Source organism: Salmo trutta, chromosome 14 (genome assembly GCF_901001165.1).
Source record: "Salmo trutta chromosome 14, fSalTru1.1, whole genome shotgun sequence".
NCBI lineage: Eukaryota > Metazoa > Chordata > Actinopteri > Salmoniformes > Salmonidae > Salmo > Salmo trutta.
In genome coordinates, this window is record NC_042970.1 from 6,252,177 (window position 1) to 6,274,676 (window position 22,500).

Below are 22,500 nucleotides of genomic sequence, written 5' to 3' on the forward strand. Positions count from 1 at the left end.
ATTAGATTGGGAGGGATCTTACACCATTTCACCTGTACAGAATCTTTCCAGATCATTGATATCCTTCGACTGCTCTTTTCAATTCAAACCACAGGATTTCAATGGGGTTCAAGTCCGGAGACTGAGATGGCCATTGCAAAATGTACATTTAAATTAAAAAAATAAAAAAATACACAATTTCCTTGTGGATTTTGATGTGTGCTTGGGGTTATTGTTTTGCTGGAAGAACCATTTGAGGCTAAGTGTCAGCCTCCTGGCAGAGGCAACCAGGTTTTTGGCTGAAATGACCTAGTACTGGGTAAAGTTCATAATGCCGTCGTTGACCTTAAGAAGGGCCCCAGGACCAGCGGAAGGAAAATAGCCCCATAACATCAAAAAATCCACCACCATATTTTTACTGTAGGGACGAGGTTATTTTCTAAATATGCATCTTTCTTTCAACTACAAACCCACTACTGGTTGGCGTGGCCAAAGACCTCTATTTTCATGTCATATCTGGCTAAGCACAGGTTCCGATCCAAGTGCCAATGTCGTTTAGCGATCTCCAGACGTTTACATTTCCTGGATGAAAATAGAGCTTCATTCTTCCAATTATCCAGCATGTTATCTAGGCACATACTAGACGGAACATACTAAAATAGGTCAACTCAGCCACCAGAGGGATACATTGCAAACCTCCAAATTCAAGGTTTAAATGTATTCCTCTGGTGACCGAGTTTCCTTCTTTTTTTTTTTTTTTTAGAAATGCTATTGGTTTGAGGAGAAAACGTTTCAAATCTTTGATAGGCTAATGAGAAATTTGTTACAGGAAATAATCACTGCCACCTGGTGATCTATCTAATTGGACCAGCTACAATGCAGCATTCTATCCCGTGACACTACGTCAACCATTTTGGCTGATGCATAAATTGAACCTTTAAACTTTTGATTGCAAGTATGGCCTCATAGAGTAAACTGATTCACAGACACAATCTCTATAATGTTAAATATGAAAATGAGGTCAGTTCCCCTCCTTCCTCTCTTGCTCAATCCACTGTGTGTTTGTTAGCCTTCAGTCATTGGTTACATATACAGGAAGCAACGCCATGGTAACACTTTCAGATATGGGTCAAAAAAAGGGGAGGTCACAATTCGGATTGTACACTTGTTTACATTGATATGCTTCTTAACAAAACCTATTTGAAACAAGCCATTACACTTTGTTATTATCATTATCAGGTTATTACTTAGAAATATTAATCAACCAATTTGAAAGGCCAGGTTGGAGAGGATCAACATTAACGTTGTCAAAATAAACAGTATTCAGACACCTTCACTTTTTCCACATTTTGTTACGTTACAGACTTATTCTAAAATTAATTAATTATTTTTTCCCCCTCATCAATCTACACACAATACAACATAATGACAGAGGAAAAACAGGTTCTTAGAAATTTTAGCAAATAAAAACAAAAACAAACAGATACCTTATTTACATAAGTATTCAGAACCTTTGCTATGAGACTCTAAATTGAGCTCAGGTGCATCCTGTTTCCATCGATCATCCTTGAGATGTTTCTACAACTTGATTGTAGTCCACCTGTGGTAAATTCAATTGATTGGACATGATTTGGAAAGGCACACATCTGTCTATATAAGGTCCCACAGTTGACAGTGCATGTCAGAGCAAAAACCAAACCATGAGGTCGAAGGAATTGTACGATGAGCTCCAAGAAAGGATTGTGTCGAGCCACAGATCTGGGGAAGGGTACCAAAACATTTCTTCAGCATTGAAGGTCCCCAAGAACACAGTGGCCTCCATCATTCTTAAATGGAAGAAGTTTGGAACCACCAAGACTCTTCCTAGAGCTGGTCGCCCGGCCAAACTGAGCAATCGGGGTACAAAGGCCTTGGTCAGGGAGGTGACCAAGAACCCGATGGTCACTCTGACAGAGCTCCAGAGTTCCTCTGTGGAGATGGGAGAATCTTCCAGAAGGACAACCATCTCTGCAGCACTCCACCATACAGGCCATTATGGTAGAGTGGCCAGACGGAAGCCACTCCTCAGTAAAAGACACATGACAGCCCGCTTGGAGTCTCCAAAAGGCACCTAAAGGACTCTCAGACCATGAGAAACAAGATTCTCTGGTCTGATGAAACCAAGATTGAACTCTTTGGACTGAATGCCAAGTGTCACATCTGGAGGAGACCTGGCACCATCCCTACGGTGAAGCGTGGTGTTGGCAGCATCATGCTGTGGTGATGTTTTTCAGCAGCAGGGACTGGGAGACAGGTTAGGACTGAGGGAAAGATGAACGGAGCAAAGTACCGAGAGATCCTTGATGAAAACCTGCTCCAGAGCACTCAGGACCTCATACTGGGGCGAAGGTTCACCTTCCAACAGGACAACGACCCTAAGCACACAGCCAAGACAACACAGGAGTGGCTTCAGGACAAGTCTCTGAATGTCCTTGAGTGGCCCAGCCAGGGCCCGGACTTGAACCTGATCAAACATCTCTGGAGAGACCTGAAAATAGCTGTGCAGTGACGCTCCCCATCCAACCTGACAGAGAAGAATGGGAGAAACTCCCCAAATACAGGTATGCCAAGCTTGTAGCGTCATACCCAAGTAGACTCGAGGCTGTAATCTCTGCCAAAGGGGCTTCAGCAAAGTACTGAGTACAGGGTCTGAATACTTATGTAAATGTGATATTTCTGTTTTTTTTTATATAAATGTGCAAATATTTCTAAAAACCTGTTTTTGCTTTGTCATTATGGGGTATTGTGATGTCATTATGGGGTTTTGTGTGTAGATTGATGAATAAAAAAAAATTATGAAATCCATTTTAGAAAAAGGTTGTAATGTAACAAAATGTAGAAAAAGTCAAGGGGTCTGAATACTTTCAGAATGCACTGTATATATACGTTGTCCTTGTCTGTTGGCTTTTCTGCATGTAAAAAAAATAAATACAGATCCTTTTTCGACGCACAAAACCATTCAAACAAAGACCGATGGGTTTTCTCCCACTTTTCCTGAAATATTCACATAACGTCACAAACCCTGCTGCTGCGTTCATTCGATGGCAGTGGAATTGGCATATGTTCTTCGAAGAGAGGATGCCGTAATGAGAAAAAATAGGCCTTTTACAAAATTAAAACATGACAGAGATGGAGTCCAGACAGGCTAATTTAGGACATGTTCTGAATAGACATATAGGCCTATAGAGAGAATCAGCTAAACCCCCCCACCAACATTAACAGGACAGAGAAACCAGACACCTGCTCATTGCATACATGCATACAAGTGTAGCAGGTTGTGAGCTCTGCAAACAATATTTGAATGAGAATGACTGAAATTAATCTAACACATTTTTTATTTAACCTTTATTTAACTAGACAAGTCAGTTAAGAACAAATTCTTATTTACAATGACGGACTACACCGGGACAAACCCGGACGACGCTGGGCCAATTATGCGCCGCCCTACGGGACAACCAATCACAGCCGGTTGTGATACAGCCTGAATTCAAACCAGGGTGTCTGTAGTGAAGCCTCAAGCACTGAGATGCAGTGCCTTAGACCGCTTCGCCACTCGGGAGCCCTGACAAGGATGACAGGGATTAACGGTAAACTGCCTGTTTTACAAACGGTAAACTACATAGAAGTGCATTGTGGGTGGACACTCTATAGCCTCGGCTAATGTTCTACAATGCTGGGAAAGGGCGGCACATTTCTGGACTGAAGTGCCATAACCTATATTTCTGTACATGTAGAAGATTAGCTGCTGGAGCATCGAAGGACAGTTGGAAAGAGGTGGACATGTAGAAAGTTGAATAAACAGACGGGTAGCAAAACCATTGCTTATAACCTTTAGTACACACTCCCACTATTAGGTAAAGTTTTTCTACATTATAAAATACAAATAAAATAAATACTAAAATGAATGTATAAACAGTTGACGGTTATTTTGTTTTCATGACTGTCTTCATCTATAACCTTCAGTTATTCAGTTATCGTCACAGCCCTACATAGAACTGTTTTGTGTTCCATGTAGAACCCTCTGGGGAAAGAGTTCTACATGGAACCCAATATGGTTCTACCTGGAACCAAAAGGGTTCTACCTGGAACCTAAAAGGGTTCTTCAAATGGTTTCCTTATTAGCCTGACGACTCAACTAAATTCTCCCGCTGCTCTGTCGTTCACTACATACTTTAGTCTGAGACTGCCATCGTCGAAGTCCTTTGTGGTTACGAGGGGTACGAAGGGCGTTGTACAAAACAAAGTCATCAGCGACTGGATAGTCTCTAACCAATCAAAGCCAGGGACCGCTTTAACCACGTGTACTCTGGCCCAACCCATCGGTATCTGGACCAATCAGATGGCCCTGAATGTGTTCGCATTCGTACTCCGATCCAAGACCGCATTGCGGAGAAGAAACTTACGTCCGTGGGCGTGGCGTAGCGTTTGGTGCCACAAGGAGTCTGGGTAGCCTATGGTGACTAAGAGTCTACTGTACGCCATTTTGAATGGTGCTGTTCTTGCATTTAGCCAACACAGAACTTTGTTAACCATTTAGTGAAAGCTTTGCTCATAAATGAAGGGTACAATTTCTAACCAAGCTCCGGTTCCCTCTACACTAATATCCTTCTCGCTCTCTCGCTCTCTCTCTCTCTCTCTCTCTCTCACTCTCTCACAATTCCGTCTCTCTGCCCCACCCTCCCCACTCTCTCATTATTCCCTAGTGTTGGAGACTGCGATGAACAATCCATTTTTCAGTCCCCTATCTGTTCTTGGAAATGTTGCCTGTGGGACTTGGAACGGAGGCCTGATGTCTAATTGCTGTTTCATTGTGTTGCATCACTTAGATATGATTACTGGAATAGATGGAGGGAAGGAGGAGTGGCTTTTTCACAATGTAGTGCACTTTGTAGGGAATAAGGTGTCTTTCTGGCCAAATGTAGTGCACTGCATAAGGAGTCAGGGATTCTCATATGAGGCACTATTTACTTTGGGCTGCTCCTTACAAAATAGAACAATTATACTACTACTACTACTACTAATGGTGCATTCTGCGTGTAGAACGTCCCGTATAAGGGAATAGGGGCCCAGCAAACATGTCCACATTGGCACGATGTGGCCCCATTGCAGGCTAAAATATTGGCCCCATGTAGACTGCCTACATTAGGTCGATGAACCTTTGGTTATCAGCTCCATGTTGGCCCCCAAGGCATTGGCCCAGTGTGGGCAGCCCATATCTGGTGAAGATAGTCCTAACTTTACCTGAAAGAAGCTCATCTTTTCCCAGCGAACATGCCCACTTTGGGCCAATGCGCCTATGCTATTTAAGCAGACATTTCCTTATATTTTTGTTAGCTTCATGTGTGACATAAATCCACCTGTCCTATTTATGATATAATTTAAGAATATTATACAGTTTAAAAAAATGTGTTTTTTGATCAATTAGTATATTTGAGTTTAACCATAAAATGTGTAATATTTGTTCTGTCTTTTCTGGTGGAATAAACTGAAATTGCTACCAAATTTGTACAGCTCGTTTTAAAAATAGTGATATTTTGGAGATGATTTCATTTTCAAATAACCGAAAGTGAGAGGCTGTAATTTGAATGAAGGGAAAAAGGCCATTCTTGAACATGGGGTGAGACATTCTTACTAATCCGCTAGGGAACCAGTTCAGATTTTAGTATAACTTTTGTATGACTGAAGCCTTTAGTGAGAGGTATAATTCTTTAATATTGAATAATTTATGCGCTCCGAATTTGTATTCATTGTACAAATAGGGCCGTTTAATTTTGTCTAGTTTACCATATTTAAAAAATTTCTATTTTTTTATCATATAATTAAAATGAGTCGCTAGGTGTCGGTAAGACCATAAGCAAATAGGTAAACTGGGATATGGCTAAAGAGTTAATCAGGGTGATTTTCCCCCCAAATAGACAGGTATTTTCCTTTCAATGGAAGCAAGATTTGATCTATTTTTGCTAACTTTCTATAAAAATGTATTGTAGTGAGAATTTATTTATTTCTGGATATGAATACAGAGTATGTCCACATCACCGTCAGACCATTTTATTGGTAAACTACACGGTAATGTCAAAGTTGTCACAATCCTCTTCGTCAGAAGATATGTTGAAATCGCTGTCGGACAAAGTGGACCAATATGCAGCGGATTGCGTGCTCATCATCTTTTATTTTAAATGAGAACACGAGGAAAAAACAATAAACAAAACTCATGACAGGAACAGTGTAGCAGGCTAAACAAAAGCAGTGCTAACATACAACTACTCACAAGTGACAAACAAAACACACACCTACTTATAGGACTCCCAATCAGAGGCAACTAGAAACACTTGCCTCCAATTGAGAGTCCAGCAACCAAACCTGCACATCGAAAACTTAATCTAGAACCTACTCATACTAAAACATACACCACAAAACCCCGGAACACATAAATAACACACCCCTCTAAGCTATACACAAAAAAAACACCATACAAAACAAACATACCTCTGCCATGCCCTGACCAAATAATCCTCTATACTGGTCAGGATGTGACAGTACCCCCCCCCCAAAGGTGCAGACCCCGGATGCACCTTACACAAAACCCAGTAAATACCCCAAAACAAACAGAAAAAAACACTAAACTAAAGGGAGGGAAGGGAGGGTGGCTGCCGTCAACGACGGCACCTGTGCTACACCCCCCCTCCCCAACCCACCTAAACTGGAGGTGGCTCCAGCTCAGGCCTACTGCCCTCCAGACTGCAGACAGACTTGCTCCGTTTCGGCCCGTAGGCAGACTCCCCTTGTTCCGGATCGTAGGCAGACCTTTTCCGTTCCACACTGTAGGCAGACTCATTCGATACACAGTTAATCCTTTTTATTTTCGGATCGTAGGTAGACTCACCCGGTTCTGGGTCACAGGCAGATTCCCTCAGTCCCGGGTCGCAGGCAGACCCCCTCGGTCCCGGGTGGCAGGCAGTCTCCCTCGGTTCCGGGTGGCAGGCAGTCTCCCTCGGTTCCGGGTGGCAGGCAGTCTCCCTCGGTTCCGGACTAGACACTGGTGCCGGATACTCTGGACTGCACGCTGGTGCCGGGCTCTTGAGGCTGGGCTGACGCACTGGAAGCCTGATGCGTGGTACTGGTACTGGATGTGCCAGTCTGGAGATTACGCACCTCAGGGCTAGTGCAGGGAGCGGGAACAGGCCGAGTCGGACTGGGCTGGCGCACTGGAAGCCTGATGCGTGGTGCTGGTACTGGATGTGCCAGTCTGGGGACACGGACCTCAGGGCTAGTGCGGGGAGCGGGAACAGGCCGAATAGGACTAGGCTGGCTCATGGGAAGTTTGGTCCGGGTTGCTGGTACTGGTCGTGCCGGACTGGAGGTACCCACTTCCGGGTTAGCACGAGTGGTGGGAACCGGAAAGACTGGGCCATGGAGGCGCACAGGTGGCCTAGACCTCACCGCCTGCACAACCCGTCCTGGCTGGATGGAACTAGCAGCCCTGTACAAGCGGGGTGCTGGTATAGGGCGAACTGGGCTGTGCAGGGGCCTGATGGTTGCCGTACGTTGAGCGGGCGTAGGGTAGCCTGGTCCTAGGAGGCGTACCGGCGACCAGACGCGCTGCGCAGGCATCCTCCTACCAGGCTGGATGCCCACTCTAGCACGGCATCTGCGAGGGGCTGGAATGGCGCGCACCGGACTGTGCATGCGTATGGGCGAGATAGTGCGCACCTCAGTGAAACACGGCACTCTCCACCTCATACGCTCCTCCGTGTACTCACGGGTAGCTGGCTTATGGCTCTTCCTAGGCCTAGCCAAACTACCCGTGTGCCCCCCCAAAAATTTTTATTGGGGGTGCCTCTCCGGCTTCCTCGCCAGACGTGTCACCGGTAGCGTTCCTGGTCCACCCCGGCCTTCTTCCACGGGCCCTCTCCGGCCAGAATCTGTTCCCAAGTCCATCTCTCAGTATAGTCCATATATTCCTCGTGCCATTCCTTTCTCCGCTGCTTGGTCCTGTTGTGGTGGGTAGTTCTGTCACAATCCTCTTCGTCAGAAGATATGTTGAAATCGCTTTCGGACAAAGTGGACCAATATGCAGCGGATTGCGTGCTCATCATCTTTTATTTTAAATGAGAACACGAGGAAAAAAAACAATAAACAAAACTCACGACAGGAACAGTGTAGCAGGGTAAACAAAAGCAGTGCTAACATACAACTACCCACAAGTGACAAACAAAACACACACCTACTTATAGGACTCCCAATCAGAGGCAACTAGAAACACCTGCCTCCAATTGAGAGTCCAGCAACCAAACCTGCACATCGAAAACTTAATCTAGAACCTACTCATACTAAAACATACACCACAAAACCCCGGAACACATAAATAACACACCCCTCTAAGCTATACACAAAAAAAACACCATACAAAACAAACATACCTCTGCCACGCCCTGACCAAATAATACAAATAATCCTCTATACTGGTCAGTACGTGACAGTTGTATTTTTTTGTGATCCAATACGTAATATAGTCCACTGATCATAATTTGGTTGTAATCCAGAGAGGATAGAAAAAGTATCTAGATCCTCTATGAGGCTGAAGAGGGATCCAAATTGTGGATTTAAAAGAAAACGTGAACAGAACATATTTTATCCATGAACTCAGACAGGTGATCGCTAGGCAACAGACTTCTGGAATGGAACGGAACAGCTTTTATCCATGAACTCAGACAGGTGATCGCTAGGCAACAGGCTTCTGGAATGGAACGGAACAGTTTTTATCCATGAACTCAGACAGGTGATCGCTAGGCAACAGGCTTCTGGAATGGAACGGAACAGCTTTTATCCATGAACTCAGACAGGTGATCGCTAGGTAACAGGCTTCTGGAATGGAACGGAACAGTTTTTATCCATGAACTCAGACAGGTGATCGCTAGGCAACAGGCTTCTGGAATGGAACGGAACAGCTTTTATCCATGAACTCAGACAGGTGATCGCTAGGCAACAGGCTTCTGGAATGTAACAGAACAGCTTTTATCCATGAACTCAGACAGGTGATCGCTAGGCAACAGGCTTCTGGAATGGAACGGAACAGTTTTTATCCATGAACTCAGACAGGTGATCGCTAGGCAACAGGCTTCTGGAATGGAACGGAACAGCTTTTATCCATGAACTCAGACAGGTGATCGCTAGGCAACAGGCTTCTGGAATGGAACGGAACAGCTTTTATCCATGAACTCAGACAGGTGATCGCTAGGCAACAGGCTTCTGGAATGGAACGGAACAGCTTTTATCCATGAACTCAGACAGGTGATCGCTAGGCAACAGGCTTCTGGAATGTAACGGAACATCTTTTATCCATGAACTCAGACAGGTGATCGCTAGGCAACAGGCTTCTGGAATGGAACGAAACAAAATGGCATCCTATTTCCTACGTAAAGAAGTGCACTCACCATTTGGGATGCAGGCGGGGCATGAGTAACCATCTTATGTGGTGCTTGGTACAGGGGGAGGACAGCTGCATTGTAACATTTGATTTCACTCAGGGCGGTTCAGAATACCACTTCTACTTGACCGTTTCATTTCCTGTCGAGGTTTCTTTGCGATTGTGAAGGCCAATATGTCATGAGGGTGTCTAAAATACCACATATTGTTCATTATGTAGCTTCTATAGACTTACGGTTCAATGTTTAGTATATATGATATATATCAATATCTTTGTAGTCCTTGACCTAGTATTCGGTATATAAAGTGAAAATATCTTTCTAATCATTTCTCATTAACCCACAACTCAAGTTGCTCATGGCATGATAATCCACCTCTATTTTTGCTCATACATGATGATCCATCCTCAGAAAGATCCTAGATTTAACTCTCAAACACACAGAGTGGGTGGAAAGCTGTGCATTTTATGCTGCTGTGTGTGTGTGTGTGTGTGTGTGTGTGTGTGTGTGTGTGTGTGTGTGTGTGTGTGTGTGTGTGTGTGTGTGTGTGTGTGTGTGTGCTTCAAGCGTGGTGTAAAGATTAAACCTGATTTCCATTTTCACCAATAGCTAGGGTAGAAGATAGAGCGGCAACACAAAGCGTGTCACAGTGAACAGAGACAGGAGGCTATAAGCCAGGCTTTCCAATGTAAAGCTGAAGTAAAAATAGATTTCCCTGTGTTGAATGGGATCTGTCAGAGACTGAGCTAGTGTAGCGGAAGGCTAACAGCATTGCTACATCACGGTTTTCCTGAGACCTAGAAGTACTGAGACTGAGCTAGCATAGCGGAAGGCTAACAGCATTGCTACAACAATGCTTTCCGGAGTCCTAGAAGTACTGAGACTGAGCTAGCGTAGCGGAAGGCTAACAGCATTGCTACAACACTGCTTTCCGGAGTCCTAGAAGTACTGAGACTGAGCTAGCGTAGCGGAAGGCTAACAGCATTGCTACAGCACTGCTTTCCGGAGTCCTAGAAGTACTGAGACTGAGCTAGCATAGCGGAAGGCTAACAGCATGGCTACAGCATTGCTTTCCGGAGTCCTAGAAGTACTGAGACTGAGCTAGCATAGCGGAAGGCTAACAGCATGGCTACAGCACTGCTTTCCGGAGTCCTAGAAGTACTGAGACTGAGCTAGCGTAGCAAAAGGCTAACAGCATGGCTACAGCACTGCTTTCCTGAGACCTAGAAGTACTGAGACTGAGCTAGCATAGCGGAAGGCTAACAGCATGGCTACAACACTGCTTTCCGGAGTCCTAGAAGTACTGAGACTGAGCTAGCGTAGCGGAAGGCTAACAGCATGGCTACAGCACTGCTTTCCGGAGTCCTAGAAGTACTGAGACTGAGCTAGCATAGCGGAAGGCTAACAGCATGGCTACAGCACTGCTTTCCTGAGACCTAGAAGTACTGCCACACTAGCAGACCTGGGTCCAAATAGTATTTCAAATTCCTTGAGCGTTTGTTTGAGCCAGTCTGGAGCGCCAAATAGTCAGAGTTTGTACTTTTAAGACTATACCATTGGTTCTATTGAGCCAGGCAAGCTTAATCAAGCCCAGATGAAATGTCTTAAATGATTTGAAATACTATTTGAAACCAGGTCTGCACATTAGCATTAGACAAGCTTCTGGAAACAGATTCTCAGCCAGAAGGAGGCAGAGGAAGGATAGGCCATCAATTATTAGGTAACATGTTAATTAATAAAGATGTTTTGTAACATAAAGCCAGACCCAATTCTCTCCCAACCCATTCCCCTCGGCTCCAATGCTTTGATGTTTGTACATCTGAAGGTTCTGGATAGGTACATATGAGCAGTGTAGTGCTGGAGTATACAGCATGTAAGAATTGCACAAATCATTGAAACTTGTAGACCTTAGAACTACACTAAATAATATATTCAATGTAATTAACAGCCTCATTTCCCAAAGCTATGTATCACTGATTTAATTATTTCTTTCAGATTTGATTAGGGCAGCAGGTAGCCTAACGGTTGGGCCAGTAACGGAAAGGTTGTATGTTCGAATAGCTGAGCCGACAAGGTGAAAAATCTGTCTGTGTCCTTGAGCAATGCACTTAACCCTAATTTGCTCCAGGGGTGGTGTAATACTATGGCTGACCCTGTAAAACAAGACATTACACTGCATCTATCATGTTACACGGCTGACCCTGTAAAACAACACATTACACTGCACCTATCTGGTAAAGGTATCAATAAAAAAGAATGACAATTTTGTTTTACTTCTCAGGTGTTAGAATCGCTGAAGTAAGAACTATCTGATGCCTTTATTTCAATAGCCAAACATTTTGGTAAATGAAATGCATTTTTTACATGACGGCTTTTTGGGATAATAAACAAATAACATACACTACCGGTCAAAAGTTTTAGAACACCGACTCATTCAAGAGTTTTTCTTTATTTTTTCTATTTTCTACATTGTAGAATAACAGTGAAGATATCAAAACTATGAATTAACACATATGGAATTATGTAGTAACCAAAAAAGTGTTAAATAAATCAAAATATGATTTATATTTGAGATTCTTCCAATAGCCACCCTTTGCCTTGATGACAGCTTTGCACACTCTTGGCATTCTCTCAACCAGCTTCAGCTGGAATTCTTTTCCAACAGTCTTGAAGGAGTTCCCTCACATGCTGAGCACTTGTTGGCTGCTTCTCCTTCACTCTGCGGTCCAACTCATCCCAAACAATCTCAATTGGATTCAGGTTGGGTGATTGTGGAGTCCAGGTCATCTGATGCAGCACTCCATCACTCTACTTCTTGGTCAAATATCCCTTACACAGCCTGGAGGTGTGTTGGGTCATTGTCCTGTTGAAAAACAAAGTCCCACTAAACGCAAACCAGATGGGATGGCCTATCACTGCAGAATGCTGTGGTAGCCATGCTGGCTAAGTGTGCGTTGAATTCTAAATAAATCACCAAAAGTGTCACCAGCAAAGCACCCCCACACCATCACACCTCCTCCTCCATGCTTCACGGTGGGAATAACACATGCGGAGATCATCCGTTCACCTACTCTGTGTCTCACAAAGATAATCTCAAATTTGGACTCATCAGACCAAAGGACAGATTTCCACCGGTCTAATGTCCGTTGCTCGTGTTTCTTGGCCGAAGCAAGTCTCTTCTTATTGGTGTCCATTAGTAGTGGTTTCTTTGCAGCAATTTGACCATGAAGGACTGATTCACTCTGTCTCCTCTGAACAGTTGATATTGAGATGTGTCTGTTACTTGAACTCTGTGAAGAATTCATTTGGGCAGCAATTTCTGAGGCTGGTAACTCTAATGAACTTCTCCTCTGCAGCAGAGGTAACTCTGGGTCTTCCTTTTTTGTGGCGGTCCTCATGAGAGCCAGTTTCATCATAGTGCTTGATGGTTTTTGCGACTGCACTTAAACTTTAAAAGTTCTTGAAATGTTCCGTATTGACTGACCTTCATGTCTTAAAGTAATGATGGACTGTCATTTCTCTTTGCTTATTTGTGCTGTTCTTGCCATAATATGGACTTGGTCTTTTGCCAAATAGGGCTATCTTCTGTACACCACCCCTACCTTGTCACAACACGACTGATTGTCGCATTAAAAAAGAAAGAAATTCCACAAATTAACTTTTAACAAGGCACACCTGTTAATTTAAATGCATTCCATGTGACTACCTCATGAAGCTGGTTGAGAGAATGCCAAGAGTGTGCAAAGCTGTCATCAAGGCAAAGGGTGGTTATTTTGAAGAATCTCAAATATTGTCACGACTTCCGCCGAAGTTGGTCCCTCTCTTTGTTCGGGCGGCGTTCGGCGGTCGAAGTCACCGACCTTCTAGCCATCGCTGATCCTCTTTTCATTTTCCTTTGGTTTTGTCTTGTCTTCCATCACACCTGATTCCAATCCCATCAATTACATGTTGTGTATTTAACCCTCTGTTCCCCCTCATGTCCTTGTCGGTGATTGTTTATTGTAAGTGCTTGTGCACGTCTGTCCTGGTGTGCGTCGGGTTATGTACCCATTATTTGATTGTTCTGTTTTCCGGTGGTTTTTATTATTAAACTGCGCCGTTTGGAAACACAGTTTTTGTTCTCCTGCATCTGACGTCTCTGCCGCCAGTACGCACTCCTTACAAATATACAATATATTTTGATTTGTTTAACACTTTTTTGGTTACTACATGATTCCATATGTGTTATTTCATCGTTTTAATGTCTTCACTATTATTCTACAATGTAGAAAATAGTAAAAATAAAGAGAAACCCTTGAATGAGTAGGTGTATCCAAACTTTTGACTGGTACTGTATAACAGGGATCATAGCTATATTCAATCAAATTTACGAATTGATTTAAAACCTATGTTTAACATGGTTGAGGTCTTGCCAGATTTGTCCAAAATCATGTGACATAAAACATTACTTTAACGTCCTTGCATTTATGACAGTATAAGTTGTCGTTACAGTATAACCTACAGTGTATTAGGCATTCATCAGTTAAATTAGACATTAACCTGGAACCCTGTAAGAATCCTGGATCTAGCTGTCAGAAACAGTTTTTTTGTATAGAGATCTCAGAAATGCAGTGTAACTACGTAACATTTTGTGTCTCTTTATGTTAGGGGTTGAAAACAGTTTTCATTTTGAAAAATCGAATGCTTCTAACTGAAAGAGTCACCTTATCTTGTATCTTAAAACCTCAATTTATACTGTCATTAACGTGGTTCTTCAATTATTATGCATAATTCTTGTTGGATGCGCTTCTGGTGTCGAGCTGTTTAATTACGCTGTGACATTTTATACACACATCATCAACTGATACAGGAAGGAATTTTCTGAATGACAGCCAAGGGACGAACAGCTGTTGTGATAGCACATTCAAAGCAACAACTGCTCAAATGTTGGAGAAAAAAAATGTGTTCGCGAGGAATGTACAGAATATTTTGGTGTCTCGTTCGTTACACCGGTGAAGACAGTTGTACCTGGATCCACGTTGGATCTAATATCCCTAGAGAATTGATGTTGATCCTCTGTTTTAGTCTACTTGAGTTACAGCAATGTGTCGTTAGATTTAACAAAAAAAGCATCACGGTAATGAGTTCATGTTTTCACATGTTCTTGTGCCTCAGATTAGACACTGAGTCTACTGTGCACAATTGTGTAGTATAGACTAATGTGTAGGATATACTATTGTGTAGTATAGACTATTGTGTAGGATAGACTAATGTGTAGGATATACTATTGTGTAGGATATACTATTGTGTAGGATAGATTATTGTGTAGGATAGACTATTGTGTAGGATAGACTATTGTGTAGGATAGACTATTGTGTAGGATAGATTATTGTGTAGGATAGACTAATGTGTAGGATATACTATTGTGTAGGACAGACTATTGTGTAGGATAGATTATTGTGTAGGATAGACTATTGTGTAGCATAGACTATTGTGTAGGATAGACTATTGTGTAGACTATTGTGTAGGATAGACTATTGTGAAGGATAGACTATTGTGTAGGATAGACTATTGTGTAGGATAGACTATTGTGTAGGATAGACTATTGTGTAGGATAGACTATTGTGTAGGATAGACTATTGTGTAGGATAGACTATTGCGCAATACCAACGCTCTTCCTATGAATTATTCTGGATATAATGACAACAAATGATATAGCCTAGTGGGCTTCTTGACAACATGATCTGGTAATGAAATAACATGACAAATACTTTTTGTTTTCCATTTTGCACCTGTAATTTTAAACAATACAAGGGGCTTGAAGTAGCCTACTTGAATTTGGAGCTCAGAAATCCAACTATTGGAATAGGCCAACCTTGAAAATCAGACATTTCCTCAATTTGGTGCTTGAAAAGTCCTTGTAATTATTTTAGCATTATAATTATCCGTGATTTAATTTTTGATCAGCTTTTGTAAGAGATGTGGCCACTTTCGTTTGTTTCCCTTCCCTTCAATTGAAGGGTGTTGCGCTACTCTGTTCTGGTAAAATTACTTTCCGTTAGTATGAGGACGACAACATCTAATGTTGTCTTCAACTTGGCTTTCCATACTAATCCTTCCATGAAAAAAAGGAAATCGTTTTTTGGTGATATTCATGATAAAAACAGCCATGGTGAGATGAACGCTCCCGGTGTTCAAGGCTTTATTATGTGGGCCTGCGTCAGCCACATCGCCATGCATCCAATCTATTTTAGTCCACATTATTCTCACATATTTTACAATGTAATAATAATTTGAATATCAAGGCCTAACAAATTCATTATTCTTAAAGTGGTAATGGCCTCTTTTTAAAAAATATATTTAACACTTTTTAAATACTTTCTGATTGGGTGGGGGTTCTATATTGGGCCCTATATGTACAATTATATAAATTATACAGTTGTATAACATTGAGGTCCTTGAAACTTACAATTAAGTGTTTGAAAAAGTCCCCGGAAGTCCTTGAATTTGACTTGGCAATGTCTGTATGAGCCCTGCTTAATTACTGCAGTGGGCTACATCAGGGTCACACAGTGTTTCTTGGTAGTCTTAAACAAATCTACTTTTAAACAAAAGTATACACCTCACACACATGGTTATGGGCTTAAAAGAAGACGCCTGTACCATGTCAGATATAGAGTTGAAATGTATTACGTTTTGAGTTTGTATCCTAATATTACACTTTATATACATCACATAAGACTGAAATAGAATAAAACAGTTTGAAAACAGTTTGACATAGAAACACAGTATTTTTCGAATAATTCAAATTCTAACTTTATTAATTATGAAAAGATGGATAACATTCTACCCATGAGGCCGCTAGGTCATTGGACTGCAGGAAAGGGTTACGTGATGTATAGTCTACAGTATGTTGTTGTAAAGGTCGAGTTATTGACCAGTTTGACTATACTCACTGTTATTCCTCCAAGTAACTTCATAAACTTTATAAAAATCCTTCTTATTTTTTGGTTTCAAACCATTCCATTTTTTTTTTTACCCAAATGTCACACATTGACCCCATTATTTATAGGAACACTCATTTAATGTTTATGACCAGTTACTTTACCCCCACCTACATGTATAAATCACCTGGACTAACCTGTATCCCTGCACTCACTACCGGTACCTCCTGTATATAGTCCCTTTACCCCCACCTACATGTATAAATCACCTGGACTAACCTGTATCCCTGCACTCACTACCGGTACCTCCTGTATATAGTCACTTTACCCCCACCTACATGTATAAATCACCTGGACTAACCTGTATCCCTCCACTCACTACCGGTACCTCCTGTATATAGTTACTTTACCCCCACCTACATGTATAAATCACCTGGACTAACCTGTATCCCTGCACTCACTACCGGTACCTCCTGTATATAGTCACTTTACCCCCACCTACATGTATAAATCACCTGGACTAACCTGTATCCCTGCACTCACTACCGGTACCTCCTGTATATAGTCCCTTTACCCCCACCTACATGTATAAATCACCTGGACTAACCTGTATCCCTGCACTCACTACCAGAACCTCCTGTATATAGCCACTTTACCCCCACCTACATGTATAAATCACCTGGACTAACCTGTATCCCTGCACTCTGACTCACTACCAGAACCTACTGTATATAGCCACTTTACCCCCACCTACATGTATAAATCACCTGGACTAACCTGTATCCCTCCACTCACTACCAGAACCTCCTGTATATAGTCACTTTACCCCCACCTACATGTATAAATCACCTGGACTAACCTGTATCCCTGCACTCACTACCAGAACCTCCTGTATATAGTCACTTTACCCCACCTACATGTATAAATCACCTGGACTAACCTGTATCCCTCCACTCACTACCAGAACCTCCTGTATATAGTCACTTTACCCCCACCTACATGTATAAATCACCTGGACTAACCTGTATCCCTCCACTCATCACCTGGACTAACCTGTATCCCTGCACTCACTACCGGTACCTCCTGTATATAGTCACTTTACCCCCACCTACATGTATAAATCACCTGGACTAACCTGTATCCCTGCACTCACTACCGGTACCTCCTGTATATAGTCCCTTTACCCCCACCTACATGTATAAATCACCTGGACTAACCTGTATCCCTCCACTCACTACCAGAACCTCCTGTATATAGTCACTTTACCCCCACCTACATGTATAAATCACCTGGACTAACCTGTATCCCTCCACTCACTACCAGAACCTCCTGTATATAGTCACTTTACCCCCACCTACATGTATAAATCACCTGGACTAACCTGTATCCCTGCACTCACTACCGGTACCTCCTGTATATAGTCACTTTACCCCCACCTACATGTATAAATCACCTGGACTAACCTGTATCCCTGCACTCACTACCGGTACCTCCTGTATATAGTCACTTTACCCCCACCTACATGTATAAATCACCTGGACTAACCTGTGTCCCTGCACTCACTACCGGTACCTCCTGTATATAGTCACTTTACCCCCACCTACATGTATAAATCACCTGGACTAACCTGTATCCCTGCACTCACTACCGGTACCTCCTGTATATAGTCACTTTACCCCCACCTACATGTATAAATCACCTGGACTAACCTGTATCCCTGCACTCACTACCGGTACCTCCTGTATATAGTCCCTTTACCCCCACCTACATGTATAAATCACCTGGACTAACCTGTATCCCTGCACTCACTACCAGAACCTCCTGTATATAGTCACTTTACCCCCACCTACATGTATAAATCACCTGGACTAACCTGTGTCCCTGCACTCACTACCGGTACCTCCTGTATATAGTCACTTTACCCCCACCTACATGTATAAATCACCTGGACTAACCTGTATCCCTGCACTCACTACCGGTACCTCCTGTATATAGTCACTTTACCCCCACCTACATGTATAAATCACCTGGACTAACCTGTATCCCTGCACTCACTACCGGTACCTCCTGTATATAGTCACTTTACCCCCACCTACATGTATAAATCACCTGGACTAACCTGTATCCCTGCACTCACTACCGGTACCTCCTGTATATAGTCACTTTACCCCCACCTACATGTATAAATCACCTGGACTAACCTGTATCCCTGCACTCACTACCGGTACCTCCTGTATATAGTCACTTTACCCCCACCTACATGTATAAATCACCTGGACTAACCTGTATCCCTGCACTCACTACCGGTACCTCCTGTATATAGTCACTTTACCCCCACCTACATGTATAAATCACCTGGACTAACCTGTATCCCTGCACTCACTACCGGTACCTCCTGTATATAGTCACTTTACCCCCACCTACATGTATAAATCACCTGGACTAACCTGTATCCCTGCACTCACTACCGGTACCTCCTGTATATAGCCACGTTATTGTTCTTTTATTGTGTTACTTTTATTTTTTTTTTACTTTAGTTTATATAGTAAATATTTTCTTAACTCTATTTCTTGAACTGCATTGTTGGTTAAAGGCTTGTAAGTAAGCATTTCACCGTAAGGTCTACTACACCTGTTGTATTCGGCGCATGTGACTAATAAAATTTGATTTGATTGATTCTCAGTTCACTTGCTGTGTTCTGGTCATGGTTTATCTTCGCAATAGATCATCTTGACAACAAAAGGTATCGTTAATCAATAAGATGAATAGGTGTTGCTAATCGTGTACATACTGAAGTTTAGCTGAACAATAAATACCTCTTCAGTATGGATGCTAGTCACAGAGGTGCCTGGGCTTGTTGAATAAATTCCTCTCCAGTCAATTGATTCACATGACAGAGGATGTTGGTGACAATGATTTTGTTTGTAATACTGTGCCAGGCACGATTCAGACTAGTATCGATGCTAGTCACACACTGAGCTGTGCTGTGCTGTCCTTGTAGAGTTTTTGTTTGTTGATGGTGTTAATGTGATCACCCAGAATGCACTGACACATCATGATTGTGGCTCTGTCTCTTATCAAATATACAGACAGTGTTTCAATCTGCAGAGAGAAAAGAGATTTGGATGCTAATTTAATGCTATCAAAGGCATAGCTTTTTGGAAGACATCTTTCATCATCAGATCAATATTGGCCCCAGATTTTATAATCTGATAGTTTAGCTGTTTGTTGGAAGAGATCATTTAGATTTTTTTTATATTGTGAGACTTTAATCCAAACTCTAAGTCAGCTTTTTATTTTTTTTTGAGTTTCTCAATCGGACTGAAGTAGAATGCAAACGAAAGGCTGCATCCAAAATCGTACCCTGTTCCCTTTATAATGCTTATGTGCTCTGATCAAAAGTAATGCACTATAAAGGGAATAAGGCGCCATTTTGGGACACTGTCTAAATTGCTGGAGTTGAAGTTAATTTGTCAGGCTGTGACACACTCTTGTCTGAAAACTCTCCCAGATTCCCTTCAAAGAGAATGATCTCGTCTATTGTGTCTGTCAGTGCTATTCCCTTGGGATATAATGTAGCTAACATATATAGCCCATGATTGACTATGTATACACTACTCCCATACTTGCAATGCCAGGATAGAGGGGTTTGATTCCCGGGACCATCCAATTTGTAAAACGTATGCACGCATGACTATGTAGTTTGGATTAAAGCGTCTCCTTAATGGCATATTATTATATATTGTAATAGTACATTTACATTTTCGTAATTTGGCAGATGCTCTTATCCAGAGAGACTTATAGTAAGGAGTGCATTTTTGTATTATAAAATACAGTGGCTTTGCGAAAGTATTCACCCCCCCTTGGCATTTTTCCTATTTTGCTGCCTACAACCCTACCTAAACAAGAAATAAGAAAAAAAAACTGAAAACTTGAGCGTGCATAACTATTCACCCCCCCCAAAAAAGTCAATACTTTGTAGAGCCACCGTTTGCAGCAATTACAGCTACAAGTCTCTTGGGGTATGTCTTTATAAGCTTGGCACATCTAGCCAGTGGGATTTTTGCCCATTCTTCAAGGCAGAACTGCTCCAGCTCCTTCAAGTTGGATGGGTTCCGCTGGTGTACAGCAATCTTTAAGTCATCCCACAGATTCTCAATTGGATTGAGGTCTGGGCTTTGACTAGGCCATTCCAAGACATTTAAATGTTTCCCCTTAAACCACTTGAGTGTTGCTTTATCAGTATGCTTAGGGTCATTGTCCTGCTGGAAGGTGAACATCCGTCCCAGTCTCAAATCTCTGGAAGACTGAAACAGGTTTCCCTCAAGAATTTCCCGGTATTTAGCGCTATCCATCATTCCTTCAATTGTGACCAGTTTCCCAGTCCCTGCCGATGAAAAACATCCCCACCACATGATGCTGCCACCACCATGCTTCACTGTGGGGATGGTGTTCTCGGGGTGATGAGAGGTGTTGGGTTTGTGCCAGACATAGCATTTTCCTTGATGGCCAAAAGCTAAATTTTAGTCTCATCTGACCAGAGTACCTTCTTCCATATGTTTGGGGAGTCTCCCACATGCCTTTTGGCAAACACCAAACGGGTTTGCTTATTTTTTTCTTTAAGCAATGGCTTTTTTTCTGGCCACTCTTCCGTAAAGCCCAGCTCTGTGGAGTGTACGGCTTGAAGTGGTCATATGGACAGATTCTCCAATCTCCGCTGTGGAGCTTTGCAGCTCCTTCAGGGTTATCTTTGGTCTCTTTGTTGCCTCTCTGATTAATGTCCTCCTTGCCTGGTCCGTGAGTTTTGGTGGGCGGCTCTCTCTTGGCAGGTTTGTTGTGGTGCCATATTCTTTCCATTTTTTAATAATGGATTTAATGGTGCTCTGTGGGATGTTCAAAGTTTCAGATATTTTTTTATAACCCAACCCTGATCTGTACTTCTCCACAACTTTGTCCCTGACCTGTTTGGAGAGCTCCTTGGTCTTAGTGGTGTTGCAGACTCTGGGGCCTTTCAGAACAGGTGTATATATACTGAGATCATGTGACAGATCATGTGACACTTAGATTGCACACAGGTGGACTTTATTGAAATAATTATTTAACTTCTGAAGGTAATTGGTTGCACCAGATCTTATTTAGGGGCTTCATAGTAAAGGGAGTGAATACATGTGAACGCACCACTTTTCCGTTTTGAAACAAGTCATTTTTTTTCTCTTCACCAATTTGGACTATTTTGTGTATGTCCATTACATGAAATCCAAATAAAAATATATTTCAATTACAGGTTATAATGCAACAAAATAGGAAAAACGCCGAGCGGGATGAATACTTTTGCAAGGGACTGTATATGTGGAAGTTGAAACGTTTTACTGTTTAAACACCAGATGTTATAGAGTAAAACATAATGATGAAGACAATATTGTCAGATTAGTGGCCCGGATTCTGTCACCCTTTTAATCATATTCTATGTCTCTCTGTTGTGCCTGAATGAAAAAACACACTGGTGAGGGTTGAGTGGAAGAATATAGCTGTTTTTGAAATCAGCATATCTCCAATAGGTTATGATTATCATCACAAGTCAGAGATGTTTAACAGAGACTACAAGGAGTCATCCGATGCTTCATGTTGGTTTTTTTCATCTATTAGTTTCTTGCAATGTTTCCTCGTATATGTTCGCGTTTTACCTCAGATGCATGTTGTCTCTTGACTTGGTTCTAGTGTGTACTTGACTGGTACAATGATGGTCGTTGAAGATCTGTGTAATGTTTCATCTTGTAGTGTTTGGTGAAGAAAAGAAAAAAACAGGTGACACTTCTCTCCTCATGTTTATTTTTCCTTTCATGATACATGTTGTGTACTCATCTGTGTGCTGATCTGTGTACTCATCTGTGTACTCATCTGTGTACTCATCTGTGTACTCATTTGTGTACTCATCTGTGTACTCATCTGTGTACTGATCTGAGTACTGATTGGTACAGTGTTAGATTTCTCTTTGTGCTCTAGGCGCTGTGTCATTTTTCATCTTGAGAATAGAGAGGTGACTTCTCTCCTCACTTCTGGCCTACACTTACAGTACTGTTCACAGTTTGTTGGGACTAATAAAGCTGATTGCTGTGTTCTGTTGTGTGTGCCGA

The 22,500-nt window shown here is 42.2% G+C and overlaps 1 protein-coding gene across 2 annotated transcripts in view; it reads left to right on the top strand.

The window, feature by feature from the left end:
• The window catches only part of grip2b (glutamate receptor interacting protein 2b), a 314,229-nt gene that overhangs the window by 10,494 nt on the left and 281,235 nt on the right, over positions 1 to 22,500 (top strand). The window lies entirely within an intron of this gene.